This window comes from Macaca thibetana, chromosome 3 (genome assembly GCF_024542745.1).
Source record: "Macaca thibetana thibetana isolate TM-01 chromosome 3, ASM2454274v1, whole genome shotgun sequence".
NCBI lineage: Eukaryota > Metazoa > Chordata > Mammalia > Primates > Cercopithecidae > Macaca > Macaca thibetana.
Genome location: NC_065580.1, coordinates 113,124,542 through 113,151,677, shown reverse-complemented (window position 1 = coordinate 113,151,677; position 27,136 = coordinate 113,124,542). Strand labels below are relative to the sequence as shown.

Below are 27,136 nucleotides of genomic sequence, written 5' to 3'. Positions count from 1 at the left end.
AGGTGCTCTATTACTGGGTGCATATATATTTAAATTGTTATATCTTTATGTTGAATCAACTATTTTATTTTTATATAATGACCTAATTTATCTTTAGAGACATTTATGGCCTTATTGTACACTTATATTTTATCTAATATAAGTGTAGCCACTCTTGCTTTCTTTTTTTGCCATCTCTTTACTTTCAGCCTATGTGTCTCTCTAAAGTGAGTCTTGTAAAAAACATATCACTGGATCATGCTTTTTAAAAAATCCATTCATCCACTCAATGACTTTTGATTGGTGAGTTTAATCTATTTGCATGTAAAATAAATACTGCTAAATGAAAAACTATTATTGCCTTTGTGTTGTTTTCTCTCTATGTTGCGGTTGTTTTTCTCTTTTGTCTTGTCTTGATGTCTTTGTTGTTTAATAAATTTTTGTAGTGATTTGCTTTAGTTTCTCTTTGTATTTTGTACTATAAGTTTTTTATTTGTTGTTAGCTCCAGGTCTGTGTAAACTATCTTCTGGTTATACTCTTCTATTTTAAGTTGATAACTGCTTAATTGCAATTTCATAAGAAAACTACAGTTTTACTTCCCCAACATACTTTGTGTTCTCGTAGTCAGAATTTGCTTCTTTTTATACTGTGTGTTCATTAACATCTTTTTATGCTTTAACTTTTGTATTAGGGTCAAAAGTAAATTATGTACCACCATTACACTGTAACATTAATCTGTGTATGTCTACATATTTACCTTCACCAGTGAGATTTATGCTTTCATATGCTTTTGCACTGATGTTTATCATTTTTGTTTCAATTTGAAGAACTTCCTTCAGCAATTTTTTAAGCTACCTTGTGTGGTTGATACTGATAGCCTCTGTCTGTCATCTTTGTTCCTAGCCGTTTTCAGGTATCTTGCTATAAAAATCTCCTCAGCTACCTAGGTGAGATGAAACAAAGTGGGCCTTTAGGGCATTGCCCTGAAATACTGGGGAAGTTGTGAGCAGAATTCATTTCCACTGATGCTGAGTTGTTCTGGCCTGAGAATGGAATGAGGCAGGCAACATAAAACTGTTCTTCCCACCCTTTCTGTGTGCTTCTTCCTTCTCCTTCTCCTTCTTTTTCTTCCCTCTTTCTTCCTTCTCCTTCTCCTTGTTTTCCTTCTCCTCCTCCCCTTCCTCCTCTTCCTCCTCCTTCTCCTCTCCTCCTCCTCCGTCGTCGTCGTCGTCGTCGTCGTCTTCTTCTTCTTCTTCTTCTTCTTCTTCTTCTTCTTCTTCTTCTTCTTCTTCTTCTTCTTCTTCTTCTTCTTCTTCTTCTTCTTCTTCTTCTTCTTCTTCTTCTTCTTCTCCTCCTCCTCCTCCTCCTCCTCCTCCTCCTCCTTCCTCTTCCTCCTCCTCCTTCCTCTTCCTCTTCTTCCTTCTACCTTCTTCTTTTTGTGCTCCACTTTATTGCTGTACTTCTTAACTGGACTTCTGAGCCCTCCCAGAGCTATTTTCATTTGTGTACAGCTGTCTAATGTTTTTGTGTTTAGTGAGACAAAGACTTGGATCTTCTACTCTGCCATTTTGCTGATATCCAGGATCTATAATCTTATATTTTATACATGTCTTTAATCTGTTTTGAATTAATTAATTTTTGTAGAAGTTTCAGGGTTTATGTCAAGGTTCTTTTTCTGTTTGTACTGTGGATATCAAATTGCTCCAGCACCATTTGTTGAAATGGATATCTTTTCTCTATTAAATAGTTTTTGCACCTTCTGTTTCTCTCTTCTAGTTCATTGGCCTATGTTCTAGTCCATTAATCTATGTTTTTACCTCTTTGCCAATAGTCTTGGTTATTGTAACTACATAGTGCCTTGATATTGGGGAGACAGATTTCTCCCACTTTATTCTTTTTTTTCCTCAAAATTATTTTAGCTATTCCAGTTTCTTTACCTTTCCATATACATTTTAGGATACTGTTGTTTATATCTACAAAAATCTTGGTTTTTGAGAGAAATTGCATTAAAGCTGTATATTAATTTGAGGCATTTTATTCCAATCATAAATATATGTTTCTTCAATTATTTAGAGCTTTGATTTCTTTCATTAGCATTGTATAGTCTTTGGCAAGTCCTGTACGTATTTTGTCAGATTTACCTGAGTATTTTATTTTGAGTGATTATATATTGTATTAGGTTTTTAATTTTGTTGTCCATATTTATCACTAGCATACAGAAATACAATAGATTTTTACATGTTTATCTTATATCCTGCAATCTTGGAGATGCACTATTTCTAGGAGATTTTTGTAGACAATCATGTCATCTGCAAATAGGGACATTTTTACTTCATTCTTGCTAATCTATATGTCTTTTATGTCCTATTCTTGCTTTATTGCACTGGCTAGAATTCCAGAAATAAGTTGAATGAGAGAACTGAGAGCAGAAATTCTTAAGGAGAAAGCATTCAATCTTTTGCCATTAAGCACAAGGTTAGCTGTAGGTTTATTGTTGATAGTCTTTATCAAGTTGACAGGTTTCCTATTTCTATATTTTTAAGTTTTTTAAAAAATCGTGAGTAGATGTTGAGTTTTGTCAGCCTTTTTCTATATTCATTGGTGTAATCCTGTGATTTTTCTCCTTTTTTCTTATTCTTAATTTTTAAGTTATAAATTGACAATTTATAATTGTATACATTTTTAGGGCACAAAGTGATGTTATGATTTATGAACAAAATGTGGAATAACTAAATCAAGCTAGTTAATGTATTCATCACTCCATATACTTAACACTTCTTGTGGTGAGAACATTTGAAATCTACCCTCTTAGCAATTTTGAGTTGTACAATACTCTATGTTCTATTTTGAGCAATAGCGATCAAATAAATCATATTCCCTCTGTCTAAAACTTTTTACCCTTTGACCATCATCTCCTCATTCCCTCCAACCCCCAGCCTCTGTAACCACTATTCTATTCTGTGCTACTATGGGTTCAATTGTTTTGGATTCCACATACAAGTGAGAATATCCAGTATTTGTCTTTCTTTCTCTGGCTTATTTTACTTAGCATAATGTTCTTCATTTCCATCCATGTCCTTGCAAATGACAGAATTTCCTTCTTTTTTTCAGTCTGAATAGTATTTTATGGTGTATGTATACCACATTTTGTTTACCTATTTATCTGCTCATGGACACTTAGTTGATTCTGTAACTTGGCTATCATATTAATGCTGTAATAAACACAGGAATGCAGAGACATCTTTAACAATTGATTTCAGATCTTTTGGATAAATACTCAGAAGTGGGATTGCTGGATCACGTGGTAATTTCATTTTTAATTTATTGATGAACCTCCATAAAGTTTTCCATAGTGGTTGTACTAATCTACATTTCCACTAGCAGTATACAAGGTTCCCTTTTCTCCACAGCCTCACCAATATTGATGGTTATCTTTTGTCTTTTTGATAATAGACATTCTGACAGAGGTGAGATGATATCTCATGGTTTTAATTTGCATTTCCCTTGTGATTAGCAAAGTTGAGCACTTAAAAATATATTTGTTGGCCATCTGTGTGTTTTCTTTTGAGAAATGTCTATTCAGTTTCCCTGCCCATTTTTAAGTTGGGCTTTCTGTTTTGTTGCTATTGAGTTGTATGGGCTTCTTATGTATACTGGATATTAACTCCTTATTGGATGTATGACTTGCAAATGTTTTTCTCCCATTTCATAAGTTATCTCTGCACTCTGTTAATTATTTCTTTTGGTGTACAGAGGCTTTTTAGTTTGATATAATCCCATTAGTCTATTTTTGCTTTTGCTACCTGTGCTTTTGGGATCAAATTTAAAAAAAAATCATTGTTCAGACCAGCATCATATAGTTTATCACTACATTTTCTTTTAATAGTTTTACCGTTTTGGTTTTAATGTTTACATCATTAATCCATTTTGAGTTGATATTTTAATATCATGTGAGATAAGGGCCTACTTTCATTTCTGTATGTGGATATCTGGTTTTCCCAACACCATTTATTGAAGAACCTATCCTTTTCTCATCGTATATTCTTGGCACCTTTTTGGAAATCAATTGACCACACACGCATAGGTTTATGTCGGGGCTTCCTATTTTGTTCCATTGGTTGAGGTGTCTATCTTTTTTTTTTTTTTTTTTTTTGCCAGTATCATGCTGTTTTAATTACTATAGCTTTTTAATATAATTTGAAATCAGGTAATGTGACATTTCCACTTTGTTCTTTTTGCTCATTATGCCTTGGCTATTAGGGATTTTTTTTGCAGTTCTATATGAATTTTAGGATTGTTTTTTCTATTTCTATGAGAAAAGGCATTGGAAGTTTGATAGAGACTGCATTAAATGTGTACATCACTTTGGACAGTATGGACATTTTAACAATATTCTTACAGTCCATGGATATAGAATATCTTTCCACATTTGTATCTTCTTTAATTTATTTCACCAATGTTTTGTGGTTTTCAGTGTGCAGGTCTTTCACCTCCTTGGTTAAATATATTCCCAAGTGTCTTACTATTTTCTTTTTTTTTTAAAATTTATTTATTATTATTATACTTTAAGTTCTAGGGTACATGTGCATAATGTGCAGGTTTGTTACATATGTATACTTGTGCCATATTGGACTATTTTCATAACTATTGTAAATGGGATTGTTCTCTTGATGTATTTTTGGGATCGTTTATTTCCAATGTACTGATTTTTGTATGTTGATTTTGTATCCTGTAACTTTACTGTATTTTAAAAAATTAATTCTAAGAGTTTTTGGGTAAAAACTATTTTCTCTACATAAAATCATGTCATCAGCAAACACTGATAATTTTATTTCTTCCTTTCCTATTTGAATGTCTTTTATTTTTTCTCTTGCTTAATTACTCTGGCAAGGACTTCCAATACTATGTTGAATAGAAGTGGTGTGAGTGGGCATCCTTATATTATTTCATATCTTAGAGGAAAGGTTTTCAATTTTTCACTTTTGTGTTAGCTGTGTGCTTCTCATATATGATCTTTATTGTGTTGAGGTATGTTTTTTCTATAACTAATTTGATGAGTTTTTTTCATGAAAGGATGTTTTTCTGCATCTACTGAAGTGATTGTATGGATTTTATCCTTTATTCTGTTAATGTAATATATCACACTTATTGATGTGAATATTGAACCATCTTTGCATCCCAGGGATAAATCCCACTCGATCATGGTAGATAACCTTTTTAATGTGTTATTGAGATTGATTGCTAGTATTTTGTTCAGAATTTTTGCATCTATGTTCATCAAGGATATTTTAAAAAATATTAAATTCTTATTTCTTAAGCACATCACCTGTCTAGAGCATATGTTCATCAAGGATATTGGCTAATAATTTTCTTGTCTTGGAATGTCCTTGTCGAGCTTTGGTATCAGAGTAATGCTAGTCTCATTAAAAGAGATTGGAAGCATTCTCTCCTCTTTAATGTATTGGAAGAGTTTAAGAAGGACTGATGTTAGTTCTTTAAATGTTTGCTAGAATTAAGCAGTAAAATCATCAGTCCTGGGCTTTTTTTTTTTTTTTTTTTTTCCTGATGAGAGACTTTTTATCATTGATTCAGTCATTTTATCCTTTATTGGTTTGTTCAGTTTTCTACTTCTGCATGATTCAGTCTTAGTACATTGTATACTTTTAGGGCTTTATTAGGTTATCGAATCTGTTGGTGTATAATTGTTCACAGTAGTTTCTTATGAAACTTTGTGTTTCTGTGGTATCAGTTTTATTGTCTCCTCTTTTCACTTTTAGTTTATTTGAGTCTCCTCTCTTTTTTCTCAGTTAATTTAGCTAGTGGTTTGTCAATTTTGTTTATCTTTTCAAAAAGCCAATACATTTTGTTCATTTTTAAAGACAGGGTCTTGCTCTGTTGCCCAGGCTGGATTGCAGTGGCATGATCACAGTTCACTGCAGCCTCAACTTCCCAGGCTGAAGTGATTCTCCCATCATGCCTCCCAAGTAACTGGGACTAAAAATGTGTGCCACCATGCCTGGCTAATTTTTAAATTTTTTGTAAAGTCAGGGTCTCACTATGTTCCCCTGGCTGTTATCGAACTCCTGGCCTCAAGTGATCCTTCTATCTCAGCCTCCCAAATTGCTGGGAGTACAGATGTAAGTCACTGCATCCGACTTACTTTATTGAGGTTTTATATTGTTTTTCTAGTCTCTGTTTCATTTATTTTTGGTCTAGTCTTTATTATTTTCTTCCTTTTGCTAACTTTGAGTTTAGTTTGTTTTCTTTTTCCTGTTCTGTGAGGTGTAACATTAGTTTATTTTGTGATCTTTCTTCTATTTTGATGTAGGCATTTATTGCTACAAATTTTCTTTTTAGAACTGCTTTTGCTGTATATGATAAGTTTTGACAATTTTGTTTCCATTTTCATTTGTCTCAAAATGTTTTAAAATTTTTCTTTAATTTCTTTACAGACCAACTGATTGTTCAAGAGCATGGTTTAATTTCCATGTACTTGTGAATTTTGTTACTGATTTCTAGTTTTATATTATTGTGGTTGGAAAAGATACTTGATACAATTTCAATCTTCTTAAATTTTATGAAGTTTGTTTTGTGTTCTAATAGGTGATCTCTCTTGGAGAATGTTTTGTGTGCATTTTAGAAGATATGCATTCTCTTGCTATTGGATGGACTGTTCTGTACATGTCTGTCCAGTCCATGTTGTCTAAAGTGTTGTTTGAATCCAGTGTTTCCTTATTATTATTGTATTGCAATCTATTTCTCTCTTCAGATTCTTTAATATTTGTTTTACATGTTTAGGTGCTCCAATGTTGGATATATGTATTTGTGATATCCTTTTGCTGAATTGACTCCTTTACTATGTTATAATATCTTTCTTTGCCTGTTCCAGTTTTTGACTTAAATTATATTTTGTCTGATATAATTATAGCTATTCCTGCTCTTTTGATTTCCACTTGCATGGAATGTCTTTTTCCATCTTTTTGCTTTCATCTATGTGTGTTCTTCAAAGTAAGGTGTATCTCTTGTAAGCAGCAGATAGGTAGATCTTATTTTTGTGAAATCCATTCAGTCATTCTACATCTTTTTGGAAGAACATAATCTGTTACGTTCAAGGTAATTATTACTAAGCAAGGACTTACTGCTGCCATTTTGTTAGTTCTTTTTAGGTTGTTTCTGTAGGTATTTTCTTTCTCTCTTGATGACTTCCTTTGTGGTTTGATAGTCTTCTATAGTATTATGCTTGAAATGCTTTCTATTTTTGTTTTGTAATTTTACTAAAGATTTTGCTTTGTGGTTACCATGAAGCTTGCACACATCTTTCTTATACAACAGCCTACATCAAACTGATAATAACTTAACTTGAATTGCACATAACAACTCTGTATTTTTATTTCCCTTCCCACATTTTATGATTTTGCTGTCAAAATTTACATTATTTTGTAATGTATCCCTTTGAAATTTATTTTAGCTATCATTGTTATTAATAGTTTTATCTTTCAGCCTCATACTAGGGATAAAATTGCCTTACACACCATCATTACAGTCTTAGATTATTCTGAATATGGCTATGCTTTATTTATACCCTTAATATTGTGCTTTTATATGTTTCATGTTATTAATTAGCATATTTTTGTTTCAGTTTAAAGAAATCACCATAGCAATTCCTGTAAGACATTTTTAATGATAATGAACTCTCTTAGTTTTTGTTTGTTTGGGAAATTTTTATTTCTCTCTAATTTCTGGAAGTTATCTTGCTGGTTGAAGAAGACTTGGTGGACAGTTTTTTTCCCTTCAGCACTTTCAATATATTATCCTACTCCCTCCTTGCCCGCAGAGCTTTTGCTGAGAAATTTGTTGATAAGACATGTTGTCATTCTTTTGTATATGATGTATTACTTATCTCTTGCTGCTGTCTGAATTTTTCTTTGTCTTTGATTTTTGATAGTTTGAATATTATTTGTCTTAGTGTACTCCTCTTATGGTTGTATTTAATTGGGATCTATGTGCTTCTTGTACCTGGGTATTGTCATTTCTCCTCAGACTGGGAAAATTTTTAGGTATTATTATTTTTAACATTTTAATTTTATTTTATTTTGGTAGGTTTTTGGGGAACAGGTGGTGTTTGCTTATGTGAATAAGTGCTTTCATGGTGATTTCTGAGGTTTTGGTGCACCCATCACCTTAGCAGTGTACAGTGTAACCAGTGTGTAGTCTTTTACCCCTCACCCACCCCACACCCTTTCCCCCAGGTCCCCAAAGTTCATTGTATCATTCTTATGCCTTTGTGTGCTCATAGCTTAGCTCCCATTTATGACTGAGAAGATATGATGTTTTCCTTTCCTGAGTTACTTCACTTAGAGTAATGGTCTCCAGTTCCATCCAGGTTGCTGCGAATGCCTTTATTTCATTCCTTTGTATGTTTGAATAGTATTCCATGGTATATTTGTACTACATTTTCTTTATCCACTTGTTGATTGATGGACATTTGGGCTGGTTCCATATTTTTGCAGTTGTGAATTGTGCTGCTATAACATGCATATGCAAGTACCGTTTTTGTATAATGACTTTTTTTTTTTTTTGAGATGGAATCTTTGCTCAGCCTGGGGTGCAGTGGCATGATCTCAATTCACAGCAACCTCTGCCTCCAGGGTTCAAGTGATTTTTCTGCCTCAGCCTCCCAAGTAGCTGGAATTACAGGCATGTGCCACCACACCTGGCTAATTTTTGCATTTTTAGTAAAGACAGGGGCTTCTCCATGTTGACCAGGCTGGTACTGAATGACTGGACTCAAATGATCTGCCTGTCTTGGCCTCCCAAAGTGCTGGGATTACAGGCATAAACCATCACATCAAGCTAATGACTTCTTTTCCTCTGGGTAGATACCAAGGAGTGGAATTGCTAGATCAAATGGTAAATCTACTTTTAGTTCTTTGAGGAATCTCCACACAGTTTTCCATAGTGATTGTACTAGTTTACATTCCCACCAACAGTGTAAATGTGTTCCATTTTCACCACATTCATGCCAACATTTGATTTTTTGATCATGGGCATTCTGGCAGGAGTAAGATGGTTTTGCATTGTGGTTTCAATTTGCAGTTCCCTGATCATTAGTGATGTTGAGCACTTTCTCATATGTTTGTTGGCAGTTTCTATATCTTTTTTTTTTTTTTTTTTGAGATGGAGTCTTGCTGTGTCGCCCAGGCTGGAGTGGAGTGCAGTGGCACGACTTTGGCTCACTGCAAGCTCTGCCTCCTGGGTTCATGCCATTCTCCTGCATGCCATTCAGCCTTCCAAGTAGCAGGGACTACAGGCGCTCGCCACCACGCCCAGCTAATTTTTTGTATTTTTAGTAGAGATGGGGTTTCACCGTGTTAGCCAGGATGGTCTCAATCTACTGACCTCGTGATTTGCCCACTGAGAATTGTCTATTCATGTCCTTAGTCCACTTTTTGATGGGATTGTTTGTTTTTTCTTTTTCTTGCTGAATTGTTTGAGTTCCTTGAAGATTCTAGATATCAGTCCTTTGTCAGAGGTATAGATTGTGAAGATTTTTCTCGCACTGTGTGGGCTGCCTGTTTACTCTGCTGATTGTTCTTTTGCTGTGCATAAGCATTTTAGTTTAATTAAGTCCCACCTATTTGTTTTGGTTGCATTCCGTTTTTGGATTTTTGATCATGAAGTCTTTTCCTAAGCTAATACCTAGAAGGGTTTTTCCTAAGCTAATGCCAAGAAGGGTTTTTCCAATACTATCTTCTAAAATTTTTATGGTTTCAGGTCTTATATTTAAGTCTTTGATCCATCTTTAGTTGATTTTTCAATAAGGTGAGAAATGAGAATCAAGTTTCGTTCTTCTACATGTGACTTGCCAATTATTCCAGCACCATTTGTTGAATAGGGTGTCTTTTCCCCACTTTATGTTTTTGTTTGCTTTGTTGAAGATCAGTTGACTGTAAGTATTTGGCTTTATTTCTGGGATCTTTATTCTGGTCCCTTGATTTATATGCTTGTTTTTATACTACTGTCACGCTGTTTTGGTTACTATGGCCTTCTAGTGTAGCTTGAAGTCAAGTAAAGTAATGCCTTCAGATTTGTTCTTTTTGCTTAGTCTTGCTTTGGCTATGCGGGCTCTTTTTTAGTGCTGTATGAATTTTAGGATTTTTTTTCTGGTTCTGTGAAGAATGATGGTGCTATATTGATGGGAATTGCATTGAATTTGTAGATTGCTTTTGGAAGTATGGTCATTTTTACAATACTCATTCTAACTATCCATGAGCACAGGATGTGTTTCCATTTGTTTGCGTCATCTGCGATTTCATTTACGAGTGTTTTGTAGTTTTCCTTGTAGAGGTCTTTCACGTCCTTGGTTAGGTATATTCTTAAGTATTTTATTACTTTTTTGCATCTATTGTGAAAGGAGTTGAGTTCTTGATTTGATTCTCAGCTTGGTCGCTGTTGGTGTATAGCAGGGCTACTGATTTGTGTATGTTAGTTTTGTATCTTGAAACTTTGCTGAATTCATTTACCAGTTCTAGCAGTTTTTTAGATGAATCTTTAGGGTTTTCTAGATATACGATCATGTCATCAGCAAACAGCAACAGTTTGACTTCCTCTTTACCAATTTCGATGCCCTTTATCTCTTTCTCTTCTGATTGCTCTGGCTAGGACTTCCAGTATTGTGTTGAATAGACGTGGTGGGAGTGGACATCCTTGTCTTGTTCCAGTTCTCAGGGAGAATGTTTCAACTATTCCCCACTCATTATAATGTTGGCTGTGGGTTTCTCATAGATGGCTTCTATTACCTTAAGATATGTCCTTTCTATGCCGATTTTGCTGAGGGTTTTAATCATAAAGTGATGCTGGATTTTGTCAGATGCTTTTTCTGCATCTATTGAGATGACCATGTAATTTTTGTTTTTTTATTCTTTTGATATGGTGTATCACATTTATTGACTTGTGTATGTTAAACCATCCCTGCATCCCTGGTATGAAACCTACTTGATCGTGGTGAATTATATTTTTGATATGCTGTTGGATTCAGTTAGATAGTATTTTCTTCATGATTTTTGCATCTATGTTCATCAGGGATATTGGCGTGTAGTTTTCTTTTTTTTTTTTTATGTCTTTTCCTGGTTTTGGTATTAGGGTGATACTGGCTTCATAGAATGATTTAGGGAGGATTCCCTCTTTCTCTATATTTTGGAATAGTGTTAATGGGATTGGTACCAATTCTTCTTTGAATGTTCGATAGAATTCAGCTGTGAATCCATCTGATCCTGGACTTTTTGTTTTGGGTTAACTTTTAAATTACCATTTCAATCTTACTGCTTGTTATCAGTCTGTTCAGAGTTTCTATTTCTTCCTGGTTTAATCTAGGTGGGTTGTATATTTCCAAGAATTTATCTACCTCCTCTAGGTTTTCTACTTTATGTGTGTAAAGGTGGTCATAGTAGCCTTGAATGATCTTTCATATTTCTGTGGTACCAGTTTTAATATCACCCACTTCTTTCTTTCTTTCTTTCCTTCCTTCCTTCCTTCCTTCCTTCCTTCCTTCCTTCCTTCCTTCCTTCCTTCCTTCCTTCCTTCCTTCCTTCCTTCCCTGTCCTTCTCTCTCTCTCTCTCTCTCTCTCTCTCTTTTTTTGTTGTCCAGGCTGGAGTGCAATGGCACGATCTTGGCTCACTGCAGCCTCTGCCTCCTGGGTTTAAGTGATTCTCCTGCCTCAGACTCACGAGCACCTGGGATTACAGGCACCCACCACCACACCTGGCTAATTTTTTGTATTTTTAGTAGAGACAGGTTTCGCATTGTGGCCAGGCTGGTCTCGAACTCCTGACCTCAAGTGATCTGCCTGCTCAGCCTCCCAAAGTGCTGAGATTACAGGCATGAGCCATTATGCCTGGCCTCACCTGTTTTGTTTCTAATTGAACTTAGCTGGATCCTCTTTTTTTCATTGTAAATCTCACTAATTGTCTATCAATGTTATTTATCATTTCAAAGAACCAGTTTTTTTTTGTTTCATATATCTTTTGTATTTTCTTTTCTTTGAATTTAATTTAGTTTTGTTCTGATCTTGGTTATTTATTTTCTTCTGTTGGGTTTGGGTTTGGTTTGTTCCTGTTTCTCTAGTTCCTTGAGGTATGACCTAAGATTGTCTATTAGTGATCTTCCAGACTTTTCTATGTAGGCATTTCATGTTATAAATGTTCCTCTTAGCACTGCTTTTGCTGTATCCCGGAGGTTTTGATAGGTTATGTCACTATTATCATTCATCAATGGGTCAACAATAAAATCCAGATGGGAATTAATTTTCTGGAATTAATTTATTCCCATCTGGATTTTATTGTTGACCCAATGGTCATTTAGGAGTAGGTTATTTAATTTCCATGCATTTGCATGGTTTTGAAGGTCGCTTTTGGAGTTGATTTTCATTTATTCCACTATGGTCTGAGAGAGTACTTGCTATAATTTCAATTTTCGTAAATTTGTTGAGACTTGTTCTGTTGTTTATCATATGGTCTCTCTTGGAGAATGTTCCATGTGTTGATGAATAGAATGCATATTCTGCAGTTGTTGGATAGTATGTTTTGTAAATATATGTTAAGTCCCTTTGTTCTAGGATATAGTTTAAGTCCATTGTTCTGTCATTAATTTTCTGTTTTGATGACCTGTCTAGTGCTGTCAGTGGAGTATTGAAGTCCCCCACTATTATTGTGTTGCTGCCTATCTCATTTCTTAGGTCTAGTAGTAATTGGTTTTATAAATTTGGGATCTCCAGCATTAAGTGCATATATATGTAGAATTGTGATATTTTCCTGTTGTACTAGTCCTTTTATTATTACATAATGTCTCTCTTTGTCTATTTATTTATTTATTTTGAGATGAAGCTTCACTCTTGTTGCCCAGGCTGGAGTGCAATAGTGTGATCTCAACTCACTGCAGCCTCTGCCTCCCAGGTTCAAGTGGTTCTTCTGCCTCAATCTCCTGAATATCTAGGATTACAGGCACCTGCCACCACACCCAGCTAATTTTGTGTATTTTTTTTTAGTAGACATGGAGTTTCACCACATTGGCCAGGCTGGTCTCAAACTCCTGACTTCAGGTTATCCACCCACCTTGGCCTCCCAAAGTGTTGGGATTATAGGCATGAGCTACCACATCTGGCCTCTCTGTCTTTTTAAACTGCTGTTGCTTTAAAGTTTGTTTTGTCTGATAAAAGAATACCTACTTCTTGCTCGCTTTCAGTGTCCATTTGCATGGGATATCTTTTTGTACCCTTTTCTTAAGTTTATGTGAGTCCTTATGTGTTACGTGAGTCTCCTGAAGACAGCAGATACTTGGTTCATGAATTCTTATCCATTCTGCCACTCTGTATATTTTAAGTGGAGTTTTAGGCTATTTACTTTCAACATTAGTATTGAGATGTGAGGTACTATTCTACTCTTAATGCTATTGTTGCCTGAATACCTTGTTTTTCTTTTTTCATTGTGTTATTGTTTTATAGGTCCTGTGAGATTTATGCTTTAATGAGATTTTATATTGGTGTATTTTGAGGATTTGTTTCATGGTTTAGAGCTTCTTTTAGTAGTTCTTGTAGTGCTGGCTTGGTATTGGCAAATTCTCTCAGCATCTGTTTTTCTGAAAAGGACTGTATTTTTCTTTCATTTGTCAAGCTTAGTTTCACTGGATACCAAATTCTTGGCTGATAAATGTTTTGTTTAAGTATGCTAAAGATGGGACCCCAATCTCTTCTAGTTTGTAGGGTTTCTGCTGAGAAATCTGCTGTTAATTTGATAGATTTTCCTGTATAGGTTACCTGATACTTTTGCCTCACAGCTCTTAAGATTCTTTGCTTTGTCTTAACTTTAGATAACCTGATGACTATGTGCCTAGGTGACAGTCTTTTTGTGATGAATTTCCCAGGTGTTCTTTGAGCTTCTTTTATTTGGATGTCTTGATATCTAGCAAGGCTGGGGAAGTTTTCCTCAATTATTCCCTCAAATATGTTTTCCAAACTTTTAGATTTCTCTTCTTCCTCAGGAACACCAATTATTCTTGGGTTTGGTCATTTAACATAATCCCAAACTTCTTGGAGGCTTTGTTCTTTTTTTAAATTCTTTTTTCTTTGTCTTTTGAGATTGGGTTAATTTGAAAGCCTTATCTTCAATCTCTGAAGTTCTTTATTCTACTTGTTTGATTCTATTGCTGAGACATTCCAGGGTATTTTGCAGTTCTCTAAGTGTGTCCTTCATTTCTAGAAGTTGTGATCATTTTATATTTATGCTATCTATTTCAATGAGGATTTTTCCATTCATATCCTGTATCACTTTTTTGATATCTTTAAGTTGGTTTTCACCTTTCTCTAGTGCCTCCTTGATTTGTTTAATAGTTGACCTTCTGAATTCTTTTTCTGGCAATTCAGAATCCTCTGATGTAATCCATCTTCAGTTCTCTCAGTTGTGCTGGTATCCCTAAGTTCCCAGGAGATTATGTCCTTTGTCTTAGGCTACCAGGGCAGGTAGAGAAAGACCATCAGGTGGGGGCAGGGTTAGCCATGTGTGAGCTCAGACTCTCCTTGGGCAGAGCTTGCTGCAACTGCAATGGGGGATGGAAGTGTGGTTCCTAGGCCAATAAAGTTATGTTCCCAGGGGAATTTTGGCTGCCTCTACTGCGTCACACAGGTCACCAGGGAAGTGGAGGAAATCCAACAGCTATAGGCCTCACCCAGCTCCCATGCAGCCTACAGCCTGAAAGACTGGTCTCACTCTGGCCGTGCCACCCCAACAGCAGTGAGTTTATTTCCAGGAAGCTGGTGAGCAGGACTGAGAACTTGCCTCAGGCTACAAGCCTCCCAGCTGAGAAAGCAAGAAGACTCACAGTTTCTCCACTATCCCATGGAGCCTGTAACAGCAATCTACCTCCTTCAAAGGGTGTGTGGATTCTCTCAGCTTTCCTGGTATAATTCTATGGTAGTTCTTGGAGCAAAGTTCACAATGTAGGTCTCCACATGCTGCTCTGTCCATCTGAGTGGGAGCTGCAAGTTAGTCCTGCCTCCTATCCGTCATTTTTCCTCCTCTATCCTAGGTATTATTTATTTAAATATGTTTTCTGTCCCTTTTTCTTTATCTTCCTTCTGTAAGTCCTATTACACAAAGGTTTGGTCTCTTGGTGGTGTTCCTTAATTTTCGTAGACTTTCTTTATTTTTTTTGTCTTTTTGCTCCTCTGAATGATTTAAAGTGTTCTGTCTTCAAGCTCACTAATTCTTTCTTCTATTTGATCAAGTCTGGTCTTGCAGCCTTCTGTTAAACTTCTGTTAAATTTTTCACGTTAGTCACTGTATTCTTCATTTGTAGGATTTTTATCTGTTTCTTTTGTTTCCATTTCTTTGTCAAACTTTTCACTTTGTGCATTGTTTACCAAATTTCATTAAACTTTTTGTTGTATATTCTTTTAGTTCACTGAACTTCTTTATGGGTATTATTCTGAATTCTTTGTCATTTTATAAATAGATCTCCATTTTTATGGGTCCACCATGGAAATTTTATTAGTTTATTTTGGAAATGCCATGGTTCCCTGAGTCTTCATAATTCCTGCATCCTTGTGTTGTTGTCTGAACATCTGAGAAGAAAGCCTTTCTCTGGCTTTCACAGGTGTTCTTTGCTAGGGATGGACCTTCACTTTAGTGTAGTCTGTGATTCTGGAAGGGACAACTGATGATGACCCTCACTGACCCTGGGCAAGCAGAGCTGTTGTGAGTTTTCTAGTTGTCTGGGCCACTGATTTTGGCCAGATGTGTATTTTCTGGGTTCCAATCTCTAGTAAGACCACTAGCTGGGCTCTGCTATCAGGCAGAGCTGCTGGCTAGATAACTCAATGGATTCTAGTCAGTCTGGTCGTAGAATGTATTTCGTGCTCCAGGTAACTCCAGTGTTTGCAATCTGTGGTTGTGAAAGTTTTAATTATGAGTGGATGTTGAATTTTGTGAAATAAATTTTCTGTATCTATTGATATGATCATGTAATTTGTCTTCTTTAATTTGTTGTAATGGATTACATTATTTGATTTTTTAATGTTGAACCAGGCTGGCATACATGGAATAAATCCTACTTCTTTGCAGTGTAAAATTCTTTTTATATATTGTTGGATTTGATTTGCTAACATTTTTTTGATAACTTTTGCATCTATGTTCATGAAACATACAGATCTATAATTCTCTTTTCTTGTAATATCTTTGTTTGGTTTTGGTATAAGGTAATTCTGGCCTCATAGAATGAGTTAGAAAATTTTCCTTTTGCTTCTATCTTCTGAAAGAGAGTGTAGAGAATTGGTATAATTTCTTCTTTAAATGTTTTTTAGAATTCACCTGTGAATGTATCTTGGCCTAGTCCTTTCCCTTTGGGAAAATTATTAATTATTGATTCAATTTATTTGATACAGGACTGTTTAGATTGCCTATTTCTTCTTGCGTGCATTTTGGCAGGTAGTATCTTTCAAGTAATTGGTCTGTTTTATGTAGATTATCGGATTTGTGGGCATAGACTTGTTCCTAGTATTTCCTTACTATTCTTTTAATGTGTTTCTTCATTTGTGATGTTAGTAATTTGTGTCATCTTTTTTTCCCCTTAGATAGCCTGACTAGAGGCATATTAATTTTATTGATCTTTTCCAAAGACCAACTTTTGGTTTTATTTATTTTCTCTATTGATCTTCTGTTTTCAATTTTATTGATTTCTGCTCTAATTTTAATGTGTTTTCCTGCTTGCTTTGAATTTAATTTGCTCTTTTTTTCCTAAGGTATAGCCTTAGATTACTGATTTCAGATCTCTCTTCTTTGCTAATATATGCAGTCAATGCTATCAATTTTCTTTTTTTTTCTTTCCCTTTTTTTTTTTTTTTTTTTTGAGATGGAGTTGCTCTGTCACCCAGGCTGGAGTGCAGTGGTGAGATCTCGGCTCACTGCAAGCTCTGCCTCCCAGTTTCATGCCATTCTCCTGCCTCAGCCTCCCTAAGAGCTGGGACTACAGGTGCCTGCTGCCATGCCCGGCTAATTTTTTTTTTTTATTTTTGATGCTATCAATTTTCATCTAAGAACTGCATTTGCTGCATTCCAGAGTTCTAATAAGTTTTGTTTTAATTTTGATCTTTTAAAAAATATTTTAAAATTTCCAATGAGATTTTATCTCCAACTCACGTGTTATTTAGAAATGTGTCGTTTAATCTGCAAGTTTTGAGGTTTCCCAGATATCTTTGTGTTATTTGTTTTTAGTTTAACTCCATTTTGGTCTGAGAGCTGACATCATATGATTCCTAATTCTCTTAAATTTGTTAAGATGTGTTTTATGGCCCAGGATGTGGTATATCTTGGTGAAGGTTCCACGTGTACTTGAGAAGAATGTGTACTCTGCTGTTGTTGCATTAAGTAGTCTAAAGGTGTTAATTATATACAGTTGATTGGTGGTATTTTTAGTTCAACTATATCCTTACTGATTTTATGCCTGCTGAATCTGTTCATTTCTGATAGAAGGGTGTTGAAGTCTCCAACTGTAATAGTGGATTCATCTATTTTTCCGTAGGTTTTTGCCTCATATATTTTGACACTCTGTTGTTAGGCTCATACAAATTAAAGATTGTTATATTATTTTGGAGAATTGACTCCTTTATAACTATGTCATGTTTCTATTTATTTCTAATAAATATGCTAGTATGAAGTTTGTTTTGTCTGAAATGAATAGAGACACTTTTGCTTTCTTTTGCTTAGTGTTAGCATGGTATATCTTTCTCCACTTATTCATATTTATTTTTAATCCATATGTCTTTTCATATTTAAAGTGCATTTCTTGTAGACAACATATATTTTGGTCTTGTCTCTGATTCACTCTGATCTCCATCTGTTAATAGGTACATTTACACCACTGTTGTTCAAAGTAATTTTGCTATAGTTGCATTAACATCTACAGTGTTTATTACTGTTGTCTTCTGTCTATTACTCTTGTTCTTTGTTCATATTTTTTCTTCCACTCTTTTCTGCCTTTTGAAATTTTTAACTGGGCATTTTATATGATTCCATTTTATCTCCTTTCTCAGCATATCAATTTTCCTTTTTAAAACACATTTTTAAGTGATTGCTCTGGAGTTTGAAACATACATTTATAGCTAACCCAAGTCTATTTTCTTTTCCTTTCTTTTTTTTTTCAGCTTGTTGCACTTTAATGTATAATACTTAACTCAACGTACAAGACAATTGCATTTAACATTGTTATAAATAAAAGAGACATCAGATCAATCATTAAGGGCTCCAGAGTGAACAGCATCTTCATAACCTACATGTTTATCATCTTTACTTTCTGGATGTAATTTAATAAGATCATCAATTTGAAGAATGGCAATTGCAGCTTCAGTTGCAAATTTCAAACTCTTATTTATTTATTTTTTATTATACTTTAAGTTCTAGGGTGCATGTGTGCAACATGCAAGTTTGTTACATAGGTATACATGTGCCATGTTAGTTTGCTGCATCCATTAACTAGTCATTTACATTGTGTATTTCTCCTAACGCTATCCTCCCACCGCAGCTCTCCACCCCACGACAGGCCCCAGTGTGTGATGTTCCCCTCCCTGTGTCCTAGTGTTCTTAATGTTCAATTCCCACCTATGAGTGAGAACATGCGGTATTTTGTTTTCTGTTCTTGCGATAGTTTGCTCAGAATGATGGTTTCCAGGTTCATCCACGTCCCTGCAAAGGACACGAACTCACCCTTTTATATGGCTGCATAGTATTCCATGGTGAATATGTGCCACATTTTCTTAATCTGGTCTATTATTGGTGGACATTTGGGTTGGTTCCAAGTTTTTGCTATTGTGAATAGTGCTGCAATAAACATATGTGTGCATGTGTCTTTATAGCAGCATGATTTATAATCCTTTGGGTATATACCCAGTAATGGGATCACTGGGTTAAATGGTATTTCTAGTTCTAGCTCCTTGAGGAATCGCCACACTGTCTTCCACAATGGTTGAACTAATTTATGCTCCCATCAACAGAGTAAAAGCCTTCCTATTTCTCCACATCCTCTCCAGCATCTGTTGTTTCCTGACTTTTTAATGATCACCATTCTAACTGGTGTGAGATGGCATCTCATTGTGGTTTAGATTTGCATTTCTCTAATGACCAGTGATGATGAACATTTTTTCATGTGTCTGTTGGCTGCATAAATGTCTTTTGAGCAGTGTCTGTTCATATCTTTTGCCCACTTTTTGATGGGGTTGTTTGTTTTTTTCTTGAAAATTTGTTTAAGTTCTTTGTAGATTCTGGATATTAGCCCCTTGTAAGATGGGTAGATTGCAAAAAGTTTCTCTCATTCTGTAGGTTGCCTGTTCACTCTGGTGGTAGTTCTTTTTTTTTTTTTTTTTTTTTTTTTTTTTTGCTGTGCAGAAGCTCTTTAGTTTAATTCGATCCCATTTGTCTATTTTGGCTTTGTTGCCATTGCTTTTGGTGTTTTAGTCATGAAGTCCTTGCCCATGCCTATGTCCTGAATGGTATTGTCTAGGTTTTCTCCTAGGGTTTTTATGGTTTCAGGTCTAACATTTAAGTCTTTAATCCATATTGAATTAATTTTTGTATAAGGTGTAAGGAAGGGATCCAGGTTCAGCTTTCTACATATGGCTAGCCAGTTCTCCCAGCACCATTTATTAAATAGTGAATCCTTTCCCCTGTTGCTTGTTTTTGTAAGGTTTGCCAAAGATCAGATGATTGTAGATATGTGGTGTTATTTCTGAGGCCTCTGTTCTGTTCCATTGGTCTAGATCTCTGTTTTGGCACCAGTACCATGCTGTTTTGTTTACTGTAGCCTTGTCGTATAGTTTGAAGTTAGGTAGCATGATACCTCCAGCTTTGTTTTTTTGGCTTAGGATTGTCTTGGCAATGCGGACCCTTTTTTGGTTCCATATGAGCTTTAAAGTAGTTTATTTTTTTATTTTTTATTTTTTCCAATTCTATGAAGAAAGTCATTGGCAGCTTGATGGGGACGGCATTGAATCTATAAATTATCTTGGGCAGTATGGCAATTTTCATGATATTGATTCTTCCTATCCATGAGCCTGGAATGTTCTTCCATTTGTTTGTGTCTTCTTTTATTTCGTTGAGCAGTGGTTTATAGTTCTCCTTGAAGAGGTCCTTAACATCCCTTGTAAGTTGGATTCCTAGGTATTTTATTCTCTTTGTAGCAATTGTGAATGGGAATTCACTCATGATTTGACTCTCTATTGGTCTGTTATTGGTGTATAGGAATGCTTGTGATTTTTGCACATTGATTTTGTATCCTGAGACTTTGCTGAAGTTGTTTATCAGCTTAAGGAGATTTTGGGCTGAGACGATGGGGTTTTCTAAATATACAATCATGTCATCTGCAAACAGGGACAATTTGACTTCTTTTCCTAATTGAATACCTTGATTTTTTTTCTCTTGCCTGACTGCCCTGGCCAGAACTTCCAACACTATGCTGAAAAGGAGTGGTGAGAGAGGGCATCCCTGTCTTGTGCCAGTTTTCAAAGGGTATGCTTCCAGTTTTTGCCCATTCAGTATGATATTGGCTGTGGGTTTGTCATAAATAGCTCTTATTATTTTGAGATACGTTCCATGAATACCGAATTTATTGAGAGTTTTTAGCATGAAGGGCTGTTGAATTTTTTCAAAGACCTTTTCTCCATCTATTGAGATAATTGTGTGGTTTTTTTGTTGGTTCTGTTTATGTGATGTGTTACATTTATTGATTTGCATATGTTGAACCAGCCTTGCATCCCAGGGATGAAACCGACTTGATCATGCTGGATAAGCTTTTTGATGTGATGCTGGATTTGGTTTGCCAGTATTTTATTGAGGATTTTTGCATCGATGTTCATCAGGGATATTGGTCTAAAATTCTCTTTTTTGTTGTGTCTCTTCCAGGCTTTGGTATCAGGATGATGCTGGCCTCATGAAATGAGTTAGGGAGGATTCCCTCTTTTTGTATTGATTGGAATAGTTTCAAAAGGAATGGTACCAGCTCCTCTTTTTACCTCTGGTAGAATTTGGCTGTGAATCCATCTGGTCCTGGACTTTTTTTGGTTGGTAGGATATTAATTATTGCCTCAATTTGGTCTCTTCAGGGATTCAACTTCTTCCTGGTTTAGTCTTGGGAGGGTGTATGTGTCCAGGAATTCGTCCATTTCTTCTAGATTTTCTAGTTTATTTGAGTATAGGTGTTTATAGTATTCTCTGATGGTAGTTTGTATTTCGGTGGGGTTGGTGGTGATATCCCCTTTATCATTTTTGTTGCATCTATTTGATTCTTCTCTCTTTTCTTCTTTATTAGCCTTGCTAGCAGTCAATCAATTTTGTTGACCTTTTCAGAAAACCAGCTCCTGGATTCATTGATTTTTTGAAGGTTTTTTTGTGTCTCTATCTCCTTCAGTTCTGCTCTGATCTTATTATTTCTTGCCTTCTGCTAGCTTTTGAATGTGTTTTCTATTGCTTCTCTAGTTCTTTTAATTGTGATGTTAGGGTGTCAATTTTAGATCTTTCCTGCTTTCTCTTGTGGGCATTTAGTGCTATAAATTTTCCTCTACACCCTGCTTTAAATGTGTCCCAGAGATTCTGGTACGTTGTGTCTCTGTTCTCATTGGTTTCAAAAAACATCTTTATTTCTGCCTTCATTTTGTTATTTACCAGTAGCCATTCAGGAGCAGGTTGTTCAGTTTCCATGTGGTTGTGTGGTTTTGAGCGAGTTTCTTAATCCTGAGTTCTAATTTGATTGCACTGTGGTCTGAGAGACAGTTTATTGTGATTTCTGTTCTTTTACATTTACTGAGGAGTGCTTTACTTCCAATTATATGGTCAATTTTGGAATAAGTGTGATGTGGTGCTGAGAAGAATGTATATTCTGTTGATTTGGGGTGGACCGTTCTGTAGATGTCTATTAGGCCTGCTTGGTGCAGAACTGAGTTCAAGTCCTGGATATCCTTGTAACCTTGTGTCTCGTTGATCTGTCTATTATTGACAGTGGGTGTTAAAGTCTCCCATTATTATTGTGTGGGAGTCTAAGTTTCTTTGTAGGTCTCTAAGGGGCTGCTTTATGAATCTGGGTGCTCCTGTGTTGGGTGCATATATATTTAGGATAGTTAGCTCTTCTTGTGGAATTGATCCCTTTACCATTATGTAATGGCCTTCTTTGTCTCTTTTGATCTTTGTTGGTTTAAAGTCTGTTTTATCAGAGACTAGGATTGCAACCCTTTCTTTTTTTTGGTTTCCATTTGCTTGGTAGGTCTTCCTCTATCCCTTTATTTTGAGCCTATGTGTGTCTTTGCATGTGGGATGCGTCTTCTGAATACAACATGCTGATGGCTCTTGACTCTTTATCCAATTTGCCAGTCTGGGTCTTTTAATTAGGGCATTTAGTCCATTTACATTTAAGGTTAATATTGTTGTGTGTGAACTTGATCCTGTCATTATGATGTTTACTGGTTATTTTGCCCGTTAATTGATGCAGTTTTTCATAGCATCGATTGTCTTTACAATTTGGCATGTTTTTGCAGTGACTGGTACGGGTTGTTCCTTTCCATGTTTAGTGCTTCCTTCGGGAGCTCTTGTAAGGCAGGTGTGGTGGTGACAAAATCTCTCAGCATTTGCTTGTCTGTAAAGGATTTTATTTCTCCTTCACTTATGAAACTTGGTTTGGCTGTATATGAAATTCTTGGTAGAAAATTTTTTTCTTTAAGAATGTTGAATATTGGCCTGCACTCTTTTCTGGCTTGCAGTGTTTCTGCTTAGAGATCCGCTGTTAGTCTGATGGGTTTCTCTTTGTGGGTAACCTGACCTTTCTCTCTGGCCGACCTTAACATTTTTTCCTTCATTTCATCCTTGGTGAATCTGACAATTATGTGTCTTAGAGTTGCTCTTCTCGAGGCGTATCTTTGTGGCATTTTCTGTATTTCCTGAATTTGAATGTTGGCCTGCCCTGCTAGGTTGGGGAAGTTCTTCTGGATAATATCCTGAAGAGTGTTTTCCATCTTGGTTTTATTCTACCTGTCACTTTCAGGTACACCAATCAAATGTAGATTTGGTCTTTTCGCATAGTCCCATATTTCTTGAAGGCTTGGTTCATTTCTTTTTACTCTTTTTTCTCTAAACTTCTCTTCTCACTTTATTTCATTAATTTGATCTTCAATCACTGATACTCTTTCTTCTACTTGATCGAATTGGCTTTTGAAGCTTGTGGATGTGTCACGTTCTCTTGGCATGGTTTTCAGCTCTATTGGGTCATTTAAGGTCTTCTCTATACTGTTTATTCTAGTTAGCCATTCATCTAATCTTTTTCCAAGATTTTTAATTTCCTTGCGATGGGTTCTTACATCCCCCTTTAGCTCGGAGAAGTGTGTTGTTACCGACCTTCTGAAACTATTTCTGTCAACTTCTCAAAGTCATTCTCCATCTAGTTTTGTTCCATTGCTGGCGAGGAGCTGCAATCCTTTGGAGGAGAAAAGGCACTCTGGTTTTTAGAATTTTCAGCTTTTCTGCTCTGGTTTCTCCCTATTTTCGTGGTTTTATCTACCTTTGGTCTTTGATATCGGTGACCTACAGATGGGGTTTTGGTGTAGATGTCGTTTTTGTTGATGCTGATGCTATTCCTTTCTGTTTGTTAGGTTTTCCATCTAACAGTCAGGTCCCTCAGCTGCAGGTCTATTGGAGTTTGCTGGAGGTCCACGCCAGACCCTGTTTGCCTGGGTATCACCAGCGGAGGCTCAGTTGGAAATGCGGAAATCACCTGTCTTCTGCGTTGAGCACGCTGGGAGCTGCAGACTGGAGCTGTTCTTATTCGGCCAACTTGGAACGGGGCATGTAAATTTCTAACTCTTAACTTTAGCTATGTTGGTTCAAAAACTCCTGCTTGTTTGTTTTCTCGAGATTTACCATTCCTCAAATCAAGACCAATCCATTTTAGATTTTTACGTTCTGCGTTAACCTGAGCCTCATTATGACAAGCTCTTAATTTTGCATCCAGATCTGTAGAGTCCTGGGCAGCATTAACTGCCAGTGTATTAGGAATAACAAGAAGTGATCTTGCAAACTCTGCAGTAGCAATCTGTTCCCAAGACCCCATGCTGGTTGCATAATTTTCAAGGTATATGGAAAGGGCTACTTCTACAGCATCCCCACCTGGAACCACGGATTTTGACTCCAAAACTATCTTCACTACACAAAGAGCATCATGTTAAGAATGCTCAATCTCATCACACATGAAATCATTTGCCCTACGTAAGATAATCGTTGCAGATGTACGAGCCTTAGTGTTTTTGATTAAGATCAGCTCATCATCACAAATTCTCTCCTGTACCATTTTTGCCAGTCCCAAGGCAGCTTCAAAAGTTTCTTCACCTTCCAAATTGGCCAGACTTGACAGAATAGTTGCTCCAGAAGCTTTCACAATGTGTTTAAGGCCCCTTTTTAAAACTCTTCTAACTGCCATAGCACCAGCCTTCACAAAATACTTCAGACACGTATCATCAATTCCACCAGTGGTTAGAAAATGTCGGTACCAGTTGCTAGGATCTTCTGAATTCTCTTGTTGGTGATATCTGATCCTCTCTGTCTAATCTGGTCCAGTTTTTCAGGGTCTGTAATGACCACCTGTACACCAAGCTTCATTTTTGTTTTTTGCAGGCTAAAGTCAAGGCAAGCAATTTTTGCACTTACAGTTCTCTTGGGCATGCCCTGGGATCCCACCACACAGTTTAGTGCATAGTCACTGATGAGCATACTGTTTGTTTGACTTCTCCCATGGGCTTCCGAAATACTAACAGAATTGACTGGATAGTGTGGCTGGCCTCTTATATCTGTGTATTTAATAGCAAGTACAACATCTCCTACCATGTTAGCAAAGAAATCACCATTTATTCCAATGATTTTGGAAGACATGGATGTCTTAGCAGCATTAATCAGGCAATCTCTTCCCAGTTCATCTGTGTTAACAATTACGTTTTCATTGATATAACGCACTGCTTCCTTGCAAGCAAGTCGATAGCCACTAATAACTGATGTGGGATGGATTTTCTGTTTGACTAATTCGTCTGCATTTTTTAGGAGTTCTGCTGCAATAATAACCACTGAGGTAGTTCCATCTCCAACTTCTTTGTCTTGCAGATCAGCCAGCTCACAAAGACTTTAGCTGCAGGATGTTCTACCTCCAGTAACTTCAGGATGGGTGCACCATCCTTAGCAATGGTTACATCACCAGTATCATCCACCAACATTTTATCCAAGCCAACTGGACCAAGAGAACTTTTTACAATATTGGCAATCGAAGCTGCAGTCATAACGTTCCGGGAGCGGATTGCCTCCCCAGTGCTGCGGTCCCCGAACACGGACAAAGGTCCCTCCATCTTCACGGCAGCGGTACACGTTGAATTCTGCTCATACTGCGGGCAACCAGTATCGCGGTCTCTCGGCCGACCGGGGACCATAGCAGTGGCAGCGACCGCATGGAGCATACGGGAGCGATTCCCCAAGAGCTGCTCAACCCAAGTCTATTTTCAAATAACACTATACTACTTCACAAGTAATATGAGTAATTTATAATAACAAAATAATCCTAATTCCTCCTGCCGATCCCTTGTATCGTCGCTATCATTCATTTTGCTTGTACCTAAGCAAACATAAGCATATATACGTGTAGATCAATTAAGAACAAGAAAAACAAGGTTTTTTTCTTTTTTTTTTTACTTTCACCAATCTCTTCATTTCTAATGCTCTTCTTTTCTTCATGTAGATCTGAGTTTCTGACCCATATTATTTTCCTTCTCCTTAAATAACTTCTAACGTTTTTTGCAAGTCAGGTTTACTGGCAACAAATACCCTCAATTTCTGTTTGTATGAGTAAGTCTTTATTTTTCTCTCACATTAAGGATAATTTTGCAGGATACAGAGTTCTAGGCTGATTTTTATTCCTCAACACTTTAAATATTTCACTCCACCCTTGCATAGTTTCTTAGGAGAAGCAGTAGGATGTAACTATTATCTTTGCTCCTGTGTATGCAAGGGCCAGCACCCACTCCTTGTGGCTTCTTTCAGGATTTTTTTTTAATCATTGATTTTCTGTAGTTTGGAAATAATATGCCTAGGTGTAGTTTGTCTGGAATTTATCCTTCATGGTGTTCTCTGAGCTTTTTGCATCTGGGTTTGATGCCTGACATTAATTTGGGGAAAATTCTCAATCATTATTTTTTTGAATATTTGCTCTCCTTCTGGTATTCCCATTAAGCATATGTTATGCCTTTTGTAGTTTTCTCACAGTTCTCAAATATTCTGGATTTTTACAAAATTTTTCCCCTTTGTGTTTTAGTTTTAGAGGTTTTTAACTGAGATATCTTTAAATACACAGATTCTTTCTTAAGCTGTGTTCAGTCTACTAAAAAACCCATCAAAGGCAAGGCATTCTTCATTTCTGCTACATTAGTTTTGATGTCAACCATTTCCTTTTGGCTTTTTGCTAGAATTTCCATCTCTCTGCTTACATTTCCCATCTATTCGTGCATGCTTTCTACTTTGTCTATTAGAGCACTTAGCATATTAATCACAGTTGTTTAAAAATTCCTCATCTAATAATTCCAACATTTCTTCCAATATCTGAGTCTTGTTCTGGTGCTTTTTCTATCGCTCCAAACTGTGTTTTGCCTTTTAGTATGTTTTGTAATTTTTTAACTGACAGCTGGACATGATGTATTGGGTCAAGGAAACTGCTATAAATAGGCCTTAAGTAATGTAATTACTTATGATTAGGCCTCAGTTTTTAGTGAGCCTGTACCTCTTGACTGTGAACTTCACAAGTGCTGTTCAGTTCCACTCCCCTCCTTAGGTATGACCATATGGCTGGAGGGGGCTGGAATTGTGTAATTCCTTTGTTCCACAGGAAGACTAGAGCCAGCTGGAGTTGGTAATTTTACTTCCTCCAAGTTAGTTAGGCACTGATGAAACCCCAGCAGTTTAGGTTCTGGTTAAATAGTTTCTCCTGAGGGCAGACTTTGTTAAGAAGAGTACAATGCTCTGGCATATTTCAAAATGGCACTTTTCCCTCCCTTGCTGTAAGCATGGAGGCATTTAAAAAAATCTGGTATTTGCTTTGATAAACTG

General features: G+C 36.3%; 1 pseudogene; it reads right to left on the bottom strand.

Annotated features, from left to right (window-relative positions):
- Positions 1–18,177: 18,177 nt before the first annotated feature.
- On the bottom strand, positions 18,178–25,663 carry LOC126951441 (T-complex protein 1 subunit alpha-like; annotated as a pseudogene).
- Positions 25,664–27,136: the final 1,473 nt, after the last annotated feature.